Source organism: Mustelus asterias, chromosome X (genome assembly GCF_964213995.1).
Source record: "Mustelus asterias chromosome X, sMusAst1.hap1.1, whole genome shotgun sequence".
Taxonomy (NCBI): domain Eukaryota; kingdom Metazoa; phylum Chordata; class Chondrichthyes; order Carcharhiniformes; family Triakidae; genus Mustelus; species Mustelus asterias.
Window position 1 is genome coordinate 16467172 of NC_135834.1, and position 12985 is coordinate 16480156.

The 12985-nt window shown below is 45.8% G+C and overlaps 1 protein-coding gene across 1 annotated transcript in view; it reads right to left on the reverse strand.

Moving 5' to 3' along the window:
- LOC144481854 (uncharacterized) overlaps nucleotides 1-12985 on the reverse strand; it is a 302744-nt gene that overhangs the window by 10384 nt on the left and 279375 nt on the right. The gene's annotated exons all lie outside the window — the stretch shown is intronic.

Here is a 12985-nt window from a genome sequence, read left to right on the forward strand (position 1 = left end):
GTATGTAAGGATGAGAAAACAAGGTTCAGTTGGGTCCATTGAGGGTTACAAGTTAGCAAGGAATGAGCTGAAAAAAGGGCTTAGGAGAGCTAGAAGGGGGAATGAGAAGTCCTTGGCGGGTTGGATCAAGGAAAACCCCAAGGCCTTTTATTCTTATGTGAGGAATAAAAGAATGACCAGGGTGAGGTTCGGTCCGGTCAAGGACAGGAGTGGGAACTTGTGCATGGAGTCAGAAGAGATAGGAGAGGCGATGAATGAATACTTTTCTTCAGTGTTCACCAAGGAGAGGGGCCATGTTTTTGAGGATGAGAGTGTGATACAGGCTGATAGGCTGGAGGAGGCGGATGTTCTGAGGGAAGATGTATTAGCAATTTTGAAAAACCTGAAGGTCGATAAGTCCCCTGGGTCAGATGAGATATATCCTAGGATTCTTTGGGAGGCAAGGGATGAGATTGCAGAGCCTTTGGCTTTGATCTTTGGGTCCTCACTGTCCACGGGGATCGTGCCAGAGGACTGGAGAGTGGGAAATGTTGTTCCTCTGTTCAAGAAAGGAAATAGGAATGACCCTGGTAATTATAGGCCGGTTAGTCTTACTTCGGTGGTCGGCAAGTTAATGGAAAAGGTTCTGAGGGATAGGATTTACGACCATTTAGAAGGATGCAGATTAATCCGGGGATAGTCAACATGGATTCGTGAAGGGTAAGTCTTGCCTCACAAATTTGATTGAATTTTTTGAGGAGGTAACTAAGTGTGTCGATGAAGGTCGAGCAGTTGATGTTATATACATGGATTTCAGTAAGGCGTTTAATAAGGTCCCCCATGGTCGGCTCATAAAGAAAGTAAGGAGGTGTGGGATAGAGGGAAATTTGGCCGATTGGGTCGGGTCGGGTAACTGTCTGTGTGGAGTTTGCACATTCTCCTCGTGTCTGCGTGGGTTTCCTCCGGGTGCTCCGGTTTCCTCCCACAGTCCAAAGATGTGCGGGTTAGGTTGATTGGCCAGGTTAAAAATTGCCCCTGAGAGTCCTGAGATGCGTAGGTTAGCGGGATTAGCAGGTAAATATGTGGGGGTAGGACCTGGGTGGGATTGTGGTCGGTGCAGACTCGATGGGCTGAATGGCCTCCTTCTGCACTGTAGGGGTTCTGTGATTCTGGATAAGTAACTGGCTATCTCATAGAATAACACCAGGTTAAAGTCCAACAGGTTTATTTGGTAGCAAAAGCCACACACGCTTTCGAAGCTCTAAGCCCCTTCTTCTGGTGAGTGGGAATTCTGTTCACAAACAGAGTTTATAAAGACACAGACTCAATTTACATGAATAATGGTTGGAATGCGAATACTTACAACTAATCAAGTCTTTAAGAAACAAAACAATGGGAGTGGAGAGAGCATCAAGACATGATGAGGAGGATCGCAACAGACACCTCCAGACGCTGAAAGGTGCCCTCATAAGAACAGGATATGGCGCTAGACTCATTGATCAACAGTTCCAACGCGCCACAGCGAAAAACCGCACCGACCTCCTCAGAAGACAAACACGGGACACAGTGGACAGAGTACCCTTCGTTGTCCAGTACTTCCCCGGAGCGGAGAAGCTACGGCATCTCCTCTGGAGCCTTCAACATGTCATTGATGAAGACGAACATCTCGCCAAGGCCATCCCCACACCCCCACTTCTTGCCTTCAAACAACCGCACAACCTCAAACAGACCATTGTCCGCAGCAAACTACCCAGCCTTCAGGAGAACAGTGACCAAGACACCTCACAACCCTGCCACAGCAACCTCTGCAAGACGTGCCGGATCATCGACACAGATGCTATCATCTCACGTGAGAACACCATCCACCAGGTACACGGTACATACTCTTGCAACTCGGCCAACGTTGTCTACCTGATACGCTGCAAGAAAGGATGTCCCGAGGCATGGTACATTGGGGAAACTATGCAGACGCTGCGACAACGAATGAATGAACACCGCTCGACAATCACCAGGCAAGACTGTTCTCTTCCTGTTGGGGAGCACTTCAGCGGTCACGGGCATTCGGCCTCTGATATTCAGGTAAGCGTTCTCCAAGGCGGCCTTCGCGACACACGACAGCGCAGAGTCGCTGAGCAGTAACTGATATCCAAGTTCCGCACACACGCGGACGGCCTCAACCGGGATATTGGGTTCATGTCACACTATTTGTAACGCCCACAGTTGCGTGGACCTGCAGAGTTTCACTGGCTGTCTTGTCTGGAGACAATACACATCTTTTTAGCCTGTCTTGATGCTCTCTCCACTCCCATTGTTTTGTTTCTTAAAGACTTGATTAGTTGTAAGTATTCGCATTCCAACCATTATTCATGTAAATTGAGTCTGTGTCTTTATAAACTCGTGTTTGTGAACAGAATTCCCACTCACCTGAAGAAGGGGCTTAGAGCTTCGAAAGCTTGTGTGGCTTTTGCTACCAAATAAACCTGTTGGACTTTAACCTGGTGTTGTTAAACTTCTTACTGTAGTTTACCCCAGTCCAACGCCGGCATCTCCACATCATATCTCATAGAAGACAGAGGGTGGTGGTGGATGGAAAATTTTCAGACTGGAGACCAGTTACCAGCGGTGTACCACAAGGATCAGTGCTGGGTCCTCTGCTATTTGTGATTTTTATAAATGACTTGGAGGAAGGGGCTGAAGGGTGGATCAGTAAATTTGCAGATGACACCAAGATTGGTGGAGTCGTGGATGAGATAGACGGCTGTTGTAGGCTGCAAAGAGACATTGATAGGATGCAGAGCTGGGCCGAAAAATGGCAGATGGAGTTTAACCCTGATAAGTGCGAGGTGATTCATTTTGGTAGGACTAATTTGAATGCGGATTACAGGGTCAAAGGTAGGGTTCTGAGGAATGTGGAGGAACAGAGAGATCTTGGGGTTCATATCCACAGATCTCTGAAGGTTGCCAATCAAGTGGATAGAGCCGTGAAGAAGGCCTATCGTGTGTTAGTGTTTATTAACAGGGGGATTGAGTTTAAGAACCATGGGGTTATGCTGCAACTGTACAGGACCTTGGTGAGACCACATTTGGAATATTGTGTGCAGTTCTGGTCACCTCACTATAAGAAGGATGTGGAAGCACTGGAAAGAGTGCAAAGGAGATTTACCAGGATGCTGCCTGGTTTGGAGGGTAGGTCTTATGAGGAAAGGTTGAGGGAGCTAGGGCTTTTCTCTTTAGAGCGGAGGAGGTTGAGAGGTGACTTAATAGAGGTTTATAAGATGATGAGGGGGATAGGTAGAGTGGACGTTCAGAGACTATTTCCTCGGGTGGATGTAGCTGTCACTCGGGGGGCATAACTATAAGGTTCGTGGTGGAAGATATAGGAGGGATGTACGAGGTAGGTTCTTTACTCAGAGAGTGGTTGGGGTGTGGAATGGACTGCCTGCTGTGATAGTGGTGTCGGACACTTTAGGAACTTTCAAGCGGTTATTGGATTGGCACATGGAGCACACTAGAATGATAGGGAGTGGGATAGCTTGATCTTGGTTTCAGAAAAGGTTCGGCACAACATCGTGGGCTGAAGGGCCTGTACTGTGCTGTACTGTTCTATGTTCTATGTTCAAAATCCGACGATATTCAGGTTACGAATAAATTGGGCAACTCTATCTATTCCCTGAATTGATGTTTGGTTTCAATTTCCTGACTGGAAATGCTCCCCTTCTAACACCCTGTGAAATTGTTTTAAAACAGAAAAAAGGGAGTGAGACAGAACCCACAAAAACACAAAGTAGTTTGTAAAATTGAGCTGAATGGATCTGGTCATCTGTAAGGCCAACACTCGGAAAAAGTGACCATGAAAGCTGCTGGATTGTTGTAAAACCCAACTGGTTCACTAATGTCCTTGAGGAAGGGAATCTGTCACCTGATCTGGACTTACATAAGACTCTGTCCTCAATCAAAGCAGATGTCAAGAAAGAGTGAGAGACAGAAAGAGAAATAGCAATATGAGTGTAGTAGGGGATGGAATTGAGGGATTAACTTGCAGATTTACAACCTGATGAGAATTTTGACAGAATCTCCCAAACTCCACCACCAGGATCAGGGTAGGAGTTGGATGTGAACGCTATCATCTCCAAATCATCCACCATCCTGATTTTGATTTGATTTATTATTGTCACATGTATTAGTGGACAGTGAAAAGTATTAATTTTTTCAGGAAAAGATAGGGATAACCTGATTGAGGTCTAAAGGTTTAAGAAAGATATTGACAAGATAGACAAGTGGACAATGTTTCCAATTGTGGAGAGATGGAAATCACCCCTAATTTCTTATTTGCGCCTCACAGCACCAGGGACTCAGGTTCAATTGCCACCTCGGGTCACTGTCTGTGTGGAGTTTGCACATTCTCCAGGTATCTGCGAGGGTTTCCTCCGGGTGCTCCAGTTTCCTCCCAGTCCAAAGATGTGCAGATTAGGTTGACTGGCCATGCTAAATTGACCCGAGTGTCAGAGGGATTAGGAGGGTAACTATGTAGGGTTATGGGAGTAGGGCCAGGGTGGGATTGTTGTCGGTGCAGACGCGATGAGCTGAATGGCCTCCTTCTGCACTGTAGGGATTCTATGATTTAGTCACCAATAATTCAAATGAGCCAAAAGCACAAAATGCTTCTAATACACAGAATACCTGCAGCATTTGTGGATTGTGAAACAGAGTTAAGATGAAGTGTGCACTGATACAGCGCAGTTCCAATGAAAGGTCACGGGCCTGAAATGTAGGCCAAATGTGTCCCTTCACAAACACTGGCAGATCTCCTGTCTATTTTCAGCATGTTTTGCTTCTATTTAGGATCATCTGCGTCCTCAGCATCTTGAAGTTCAAATGAAGAATCGTAGAATCATAGAATGAAGACTAGTGAGAAATTGAAATTCATTGCCAAAAAGGCTTGTACATTCTTACCATAAAGATGTGACCTTGGGGGAACAAAAATCACTTGTTCTTCTCACCTGCTGAGACTCCAGTAAGTTCATATCTAATTGTGAGAGGTTTCTTTTGTTGTTAATTGCACCCAGGACAGGACTGGACTGGATGGTTCGTGCACATTGTTTGTTGTATTAACCCATCGACTAATAGGTTTTGTCTCAAGGGCTCCAAGTGTATTTAGATCATACAACATCATTTTCTATTGAGAAATTTCGCCTTTCAACGGAGGGGAACTTCCCCCAGCATTTGGAGCTGGATAGCCGGTCTGCGCAGGCGCGGTTGCTTGTTGTGAGGAGCATGCGCACTGTGGCTGTAGCAGAGACCAGAAGGCGGTTGGTTGGACTCGCAACTCGAGAAAAACGAAGCTTTGTAGAAGGGTAATGGAGGCGGGGGAGAGGGCATGGAGGCTTCGTGAACACCCCTGCAGGACTGAAAACCCGAATAAGAACCGCTTGGTGCCACGTTCGCACCAATCGGGGCCGTTGCCTGAGTTGGAGGCTATTAGATACCGGCCGCCATCTTGAGAGGGGCAACAGACAACAGGGCGCATGCGCGATCATCCTGCTCCAGCAAAAGAGAATGTTGGTTGGGCAAGAGTCCTCCCCATGTTCCACAGGTCTTTTAACGTGCCTCAAACATTCTGCCTCCAATTGGACACCCCCACCGGGACAACTCCCTGCCCTCAATATTTTAATTGGGAACTGTCGACCGGACATTGGCCGTCTTAATTTTTCTGCCCCCCTCACCCATTGCAACCTCCAGCATCTTTCATGGTCCACGTTTTCCTAGTGCCGGCCCCATACATTCATTCAGCTCGCTATCACATCCTGTTTTTGTGGGTTCTCTCTCACTCCCTTTTTTCTGTTTTAAATCAATTTCACAGGGTATTAGAAGGGGAGGACTTGCAATCAGGAAACTGAAATCAAACATCACACATCACATTCGGTTCTGACAGAATCACCCAATTTATCCTAACCGGAATGTCATTGGATTTTGAACATGGAAGGACAAAGCACTGCTCATAGTGGAGAGAAACCATGGAAATGTGAGGAGAGACTCGATTGCCGATTGGAGCTGGAAACTGATCGATGTCTTCACACGAGAGAGTTCATCTGCTCTCAGTGTGGGAAGGGTTGCACTGAGTCATTAAACTTTTTGACACATCAGCGAGTTCACACTGATAAGAGAGACCTTTTAATGCTCAGACTGTGGAAAGTGCTTTAAAAGTTCCCAGGAACTGATACATCATCAATGTGTTCACACTGACAAGACCATTCAGATGCCCTCACTGTGGGACTGGGTTCAGGCATTCATCTCACCTCACTGCACACCAGCGAATTCACACCAAAGAGGGACAAAAACCCACCTCTTCCAAGAGTGGAAAGGGATTCAGTCCATCATCCAGCCTGCTGACACACCAGCACGTTCACACTGTGGAGAGGATATTCGCCTGTCTCAAATGTGGAACCTGTTTCACTAACTCATCCAGCCTGCTGACACACCAGCACGTTCACACTGTGGAGAGGATATTCGCCTGTCCCAAATGTGGAACCTGTTTCACTAACTCATCACACCTGCTGACACACCAGCACGTTCACACTGTGGAGAGGATATTCGCCTGTCCCAAATGTGGAACCTGTTTCACTAACTCATCATACCTGCGGAGACACACCAGCGAGTTCACACTGTGGAGAGGATATTCGCCTGTCCCAAATGTGGAACCTGTTTCACTAACTCATCACACCTGCTGACACACCAGCGAGTTCACACTGTGGAGAGGATATTCGCCTGTCCCAAATGTGGAACCTGTTTCACTAACTCATCACACCTGCTGACACACCAGCGAGTTCACACTGTGGAGAGGATATTCGCCTGTCCCAAATGTGGAACCTGTTTCACTAACTCATCACACCTGCTGACACACCAGCACGTTCACACTGTGGAGAGGATATTCGCCTGTCCCAAATGTGGAACCTGTTTCACTAACTCATCACACCTGCTGACACACCAGCACGTTCACACTGTGGAGAGGATATTCGCCTGTCCCAAATGTGGAAACTGTTTCACTAACTCATCATACCTGCGGAGACACCAGCGAGTTCACACTGTGGAGAGGATATTCGCCTGTCCCAAATGTGGAACCTGTTTCACTAACTCATCACACCTGCGGAGACACCAGCGAGTTCACACTGCGGAGAGGTTGTTCAACTGCCCCGAGAGCGGTAAGGGATTCATTCAGACATCAGACTTGCTGATACACCAGCGAGTTCACACTGGGGAGAGGCCGTTCACCTGCTCAGAGTGTGGAAAGGGATTCACTTGCTCAACTGATCTGCTGATACACCAGCGAACCCACATTGGGAAGAAGCCATTCACTTGCGCCATGTGTGGGAAGGGTTTCACTCGATCATCTAATTTGGGGACACACCAGCGAGTTCACACGAGGGAGAGGCCATTCATTTGCTCAGACTGTGGGAAGGGATTCACTCAGTCAACTGATCTGCTGATACACCAGTGCATTCATACTGGGGAGAGACCGTTCATCTGTTCACTCTGTGGGAAGGGATTCACTACCTTATCCCATCTGCTGAGACACCAGCGAGTTCACAAGTAACTACAGGGACTGGATTTTGCTGTTAATCACATCCAGGATTGAACTATGTTCATGAGAGTTTGTTTCTGCTGATGTTAATAAACTCCAGCCCAGTTATAGAGTTAGTCTTCTGCATAAAACTCAAATAAATCAGCTTTTTGTCAAATCTTTTTTATTATCTGCAACACAATTTAGTTCCCGTTGAAGGGCTCTCCCTCTCCCCTGTCTCCTCCATCCTCACCAACAAGTGTGAGGAGGTCATGGAGCTTCTTTGTCACTGAGATTGAAACAATCCCATCAGCTGTCTCTGCTGCTTCCCTCCTTTGCAAATAGCTCACCGGGAAAAACTGTCTCTCAAGCTCCCCCTTGTCTCAGCTCTGACCTCATATCTTTCTCCAGTTTCTTTCCCATCTCCATTCATGCCCACTCAGTGCTCACCCTGTCCAGTGGCCCACCCTCTGCTCCATTTACTTTATTCCCATTCAATGTTGATCACCCAGCATGTTCGCTGATATTGTTAACGGTTCTTTCCAGCCTCCCTTTCGTCTCCAAACTCCTTGAATGTGTTGTCACCTCCCAAATCTGTGCCCATCTTTCCCAGAGCTCCCTGTTTGAATCCCTCCAATCAGGTTTCTGCCACTTCCACTGTACTGAAACAGCTCTTATCAAATCCCATCAATGGCATCCTTTGTGACAAAGATAAACTATCCCTTCTCATCATTCTCCACCTGTCTGCAGACTTTGACAAGGTTGACCACCCCATTCTGCTCCAACACCTTTCCACTGTCGTCCAGCTGGGTGGGGTTGCTCTCTCCTGGTTCCATTCTTCTCTGTCTAATCATAGAAAGAGAAACACTTGTAATGTCAAGCTACAAGATGAAGGCATGTAAAATCGCCGGCTTCAATGCACCCCTCCCTGATGAGCTCAATGCATTCTACACCCGTTTTGAGCAAGAGGTCAGCGAGAGCATGCCCTCCACCCTGGAAGCCCTGGATGAACCTGTATGTGGGGTCACCACTGTAAATGTCAGAGCAGCTTCCTTGAAGGACAACCCACGGAAAGCAACTGGCCCAGATGGGGTACCCGGACGTGCACTCAGATCCTGCGCAGATCAGCTGGCGGGAATGTGGCTTTTGCAACCAAATAAACCTGTTGGATTTTAACCTGGTGTTGTTAAACTTCTTACTGTGTTTACCCCAGTCCAACGCCGGCATCTCCACATCAGGAATATTCACAGACATCTTCAACCTCTCTTTACAACAATCTGAGATCCCTATCTGCTTCAAGAAGACGATCATCATCTCGGTACCTAAGAAAAACCAAGCAGCGTGTCTTAATGACTATCGTCAGGTGGCTCTGACATCCATCATTATGAAGTGCTTCGAAAGGTTAGTCATGGCACGAATCAATTCCAGCCTCCCGGACTACCTGGATCCGCTACAGTTTGCCTACCGCCGCAACAGGTGCACAGCAGACACCATCTCCCTGGTCCTGCACTCAACCCTGGAACACCTAGATAACAAGGACACCTGTGTCAGACTCCTACTTATTGACTACAGCTCAGCCTTCAACACCATTATTCTCACGAAACTCATCTCCAAACTCCGTGGCCTGGGCCTCGGCTCCTCCCTCTGTGGCTGTATCCTGAACTTCCTAACTCACAGACCACAATCAGTAAGGATAGGCAACAACACCTCCTCCACAATCATCCTCAACCCCACAAGGCTGTGTTCTCAGCCCCCTACTATACTCCTTATAAACCTATGACTGTGTGGCCAAATTCCCCTCCAATTCGATTTTCAAGTTTGCTGACGACACCACTGTAGTGGATTGGATCTCAAACAACGATGAGACAGAGTACAGGAATGAGATAGAGAATCTGGTGAACTGGTGCGGCAACAATAATCTCTCCCTCAATGTCAACAAAATGAAGGAGATTGTCATCGACTTCAGGAAGCGTAAAGAAGAACATGTCCCTGTCTACATCAATGGGGACGAAGTAGAAAGGGTCGAGAGCTTCAAGTTTTTAGGTGTCCAGTTCACCAACAACCTGTCCTGGTCCCCCATGCTGACACCATAGTTAAGAAAGCCCATCAACGCCTCTACTTTCTCAGAAGACGAAGGAAATTTGGCATGTCACCTACGACTCTCACCAACTTTTACAGATGCACCATAGAAAGCATTCTTTCTGGTTGTATCACAGCTTGGTATGGCTCCTGCTCTGCCCAAGACTGCAAGGAACTACAAAAGGTCATGAATGTAGCCCAATCCGTCACGGAAACTAGTCTCCCATCCATTGACTCTGTCTACACTTCCCGCTGCCTCAGCAAAGCAGCCAGCATAATTAAGGACCCCACGCACCCCGAACGTTCTCTCTTCCACCTTCTTCCTTCGGGAAAAAGATACGAAAGTCTGAGGTCACGTACCAACCGACTCAAGAATAGCTTCTTCCCTGCTGCTGTCAGACTTTTGAATGGACTTACCTTGCATTCAGTTGATCTTTCTCTGCACCCTAGCTATGACTGTAACACCACATTCTGCACTCACTCATTTCCTTCTCTATGAACGGTATGTTTTGTCTGTATAGCATGCAAGAAACAATACTTTTCACTGTATATTAATACATGTGACAATAATAAATCAAATCAAATCTTCCCTCCTCACTCCCATTGTTACCTCTGGTGTCCCCAAAGGATCCAGACTCACCCCTCCTCTTTCTCACCAGCAGCTCCTTAGCTTCAGCATCAGAAATACAGCACCAGTTTTCACATGTACACTTGATAACACCCAGCTCTATCTGACCACCATTTCTCTTGAATTGTTAATTTTTGTTATACCATCAGACAGCTTATCTGACATTCAGCACTGGATTAGCAGAACTTTTCTCAACTTAATTATCGTGAAAATTGAAACTAATTCCTAGACTACTGACTCCATCTTTTTTGCTTGGAAAAGTATGAGATTAAACCAGATTTCCACGAGGTCACTGTCATATTTGACATTGAGATGAGCTTCTAATCACATATTCATAGCATCATGTTTGCAGCTCTGGGGCTTTTCCCTGGGAACAGGCCCAGGTAAAGGGTCACCATCCTGGTTCAGCAGGGAGCAGAGCGCATGCGTAACCATCTTGGTTACACAGTCTATCTCTGTCCTTGTGAATCATAGAATTCCCAAAGTGCAGAAGGAGGACATCCGGCCCATCTATCTAAACTGACTCTATCTTACAGCATTTTACCCAGGCCCTATCCCTGTAATCCCACATATTTACCTCATAAATTTCCCTCACCTACAGATCTTGGGATACTAAGGGACAATTTAGCATGGACAATCCACCTAACCTGCACATCTTTGGACTGAAGTTCACCACCATTCTCCTCACAGTTCACAATATTTCCAAGTTTCGTGTTGCTTGCATGTAACATCATGGGACCTGAAACTGACTCCTGGGGCACTCCACTAGAAAACGTACTGCAGTTCAATAAGCAACCCTTAACAACTATTCTGTTTCCAGTCATTCGGCTAATTTTGTATACATGTAACTATTGTCCCATTTATTCTTTGAGCTCTAACCTTTGCTGAAAAAACTATTAAGTTGCATCTTTTTGCCAATCCACGTGACCACATCAACCGAATTACCCTTCTATGCCCTCTCTGTCACCTCATCAAAAAAACTCCTGCAAGTTTGTTAAAAACAGTTTGCTCTTCACAAGTCAGTGCTGGCCTTCCAAAATTGTCCAAGAAACAAAGTGACTGGTAATTCTGTCCTGAATTCCCCCTTCCAAATGCTTTCCCACATTAGAAGTGATTAGAAGCACAAACTATTATCAGATGAGTTGCAGGTGCAGGTGTGACAATCGGGGTGGGAGGGTGGGAACTCTGCAGGGGTCAGTCTGTTCTGGATTATTCCGTTAAAAGGAAGCTGCATGTTCGCAGCTACCAGCAGAGGACCCGACACAGCACCACACTATATTCTACAGGATAACCTGCCTTGTAACTACATTTTATCTACAATTCAGATTTTGTAACTGTTAACATCCATTCTTTTATTTAAAAAAGGCCTATTTTTGTTTTTGCAGTAACAAGAATTGTAGAGATGGAACAGATGGCAGAGAGTTCATCTGCATATCAGCCTGAAGATGACGACTTTGATAGAAATTGCCCACGGATCTGTGGGGTTTGTGGGGACAAAGCGACAGGTTTCCATTTCAATGCCATGACGTGTGAAGGCTGTAAAGGCTTCTTCAGGTAAGATACTTTGTTACCTACTAAATGGGAGCCATCCATTGTCAAAAGGAGCTTTCTGAATTCAGTCTATCAAAATGATGGTTTGAAACAATGTTGGATTGCTGTATTTACCAAAATATGATTCCAGATCTGTGAATTCCAGAGTGCTGAGGGGGCTGACGACCACTGGGACAATTTAATTCCAATTTGGAAATCTCAGTGTTCATGAAAGAGTGCATTACAAAAATGTCAAAAAAGAAAGTCTAATTTCAGAATATGATTTTGTTGCCATGTTCCCTACTCCCTGCTCAATCAGGATTCAGTTTGTCTTTGGATAGCTGAGCTGAGCTGGCATTTACTGTATCAGATCAAGAATTCTATAGAGATCAGCAAGTGGCATTCACATTAGATTATGTTGCATTTTGATTGCTTAACTGAACAAGAGAGGAGCTCTTTTTATGTGTTGAAGCTTGAATTGGAATTAACCAGTCAATCAGAAAGCTAGATTGTTACAAGTTTGCTGTAAAAAGCTGGTAATGTCGGGCACTGGAATACATACTGCCACTGAGCAGTGTATTGGTAAAGACTCTAACTGAGTCTAACAAACCCATTTTTACAGAATTCTTCAGAATATATGCAGCTGGCAAAATAAATAGCCCAGGCCTCTGGCTAGTTTCTTGATTCTTGCTGAAAACAATTATTGCCTTCACAGTAAAATGTCACGAAAATATATTTCTGCCAAACTCATACTTGCAGTAACTTGCTCTTTCAAGTTCTGTTACCCTAAAGTCTGAGCCTTTAAGAAAGGAATAATTACTGTATGCATGCCTTGGACAAGATAAATGGCTCAATCTGGGGAGATGCAAAAGCAGTAGTTCTCTGCAAATTGAAAAGTAAATCTAATATTTAACTGTCGAAAAATTATCATTTCCTTGCTTATTGATTGTGTATATTAGTAATGAGGGAATAGGGTATTAGTCAGCACAGTGCACAACTTCCAGCATATTTGGTCAGATTGGTAACCTTCAGAGTCATAGCCGCAATCTTCAAATAGTATACTCCTGACCTTGGAGCTGCCAAGCACCTGTTTACTGTTCCGCATGGAAAAGTTAGTAAGTCAATGCAGAAGTTACTCTGTCTGGGCTGCCATTGTCGATTTTCTTAATACCTGGTCACAGGAGGGCAATGGCAGAGGTCGCAAGCAAGCA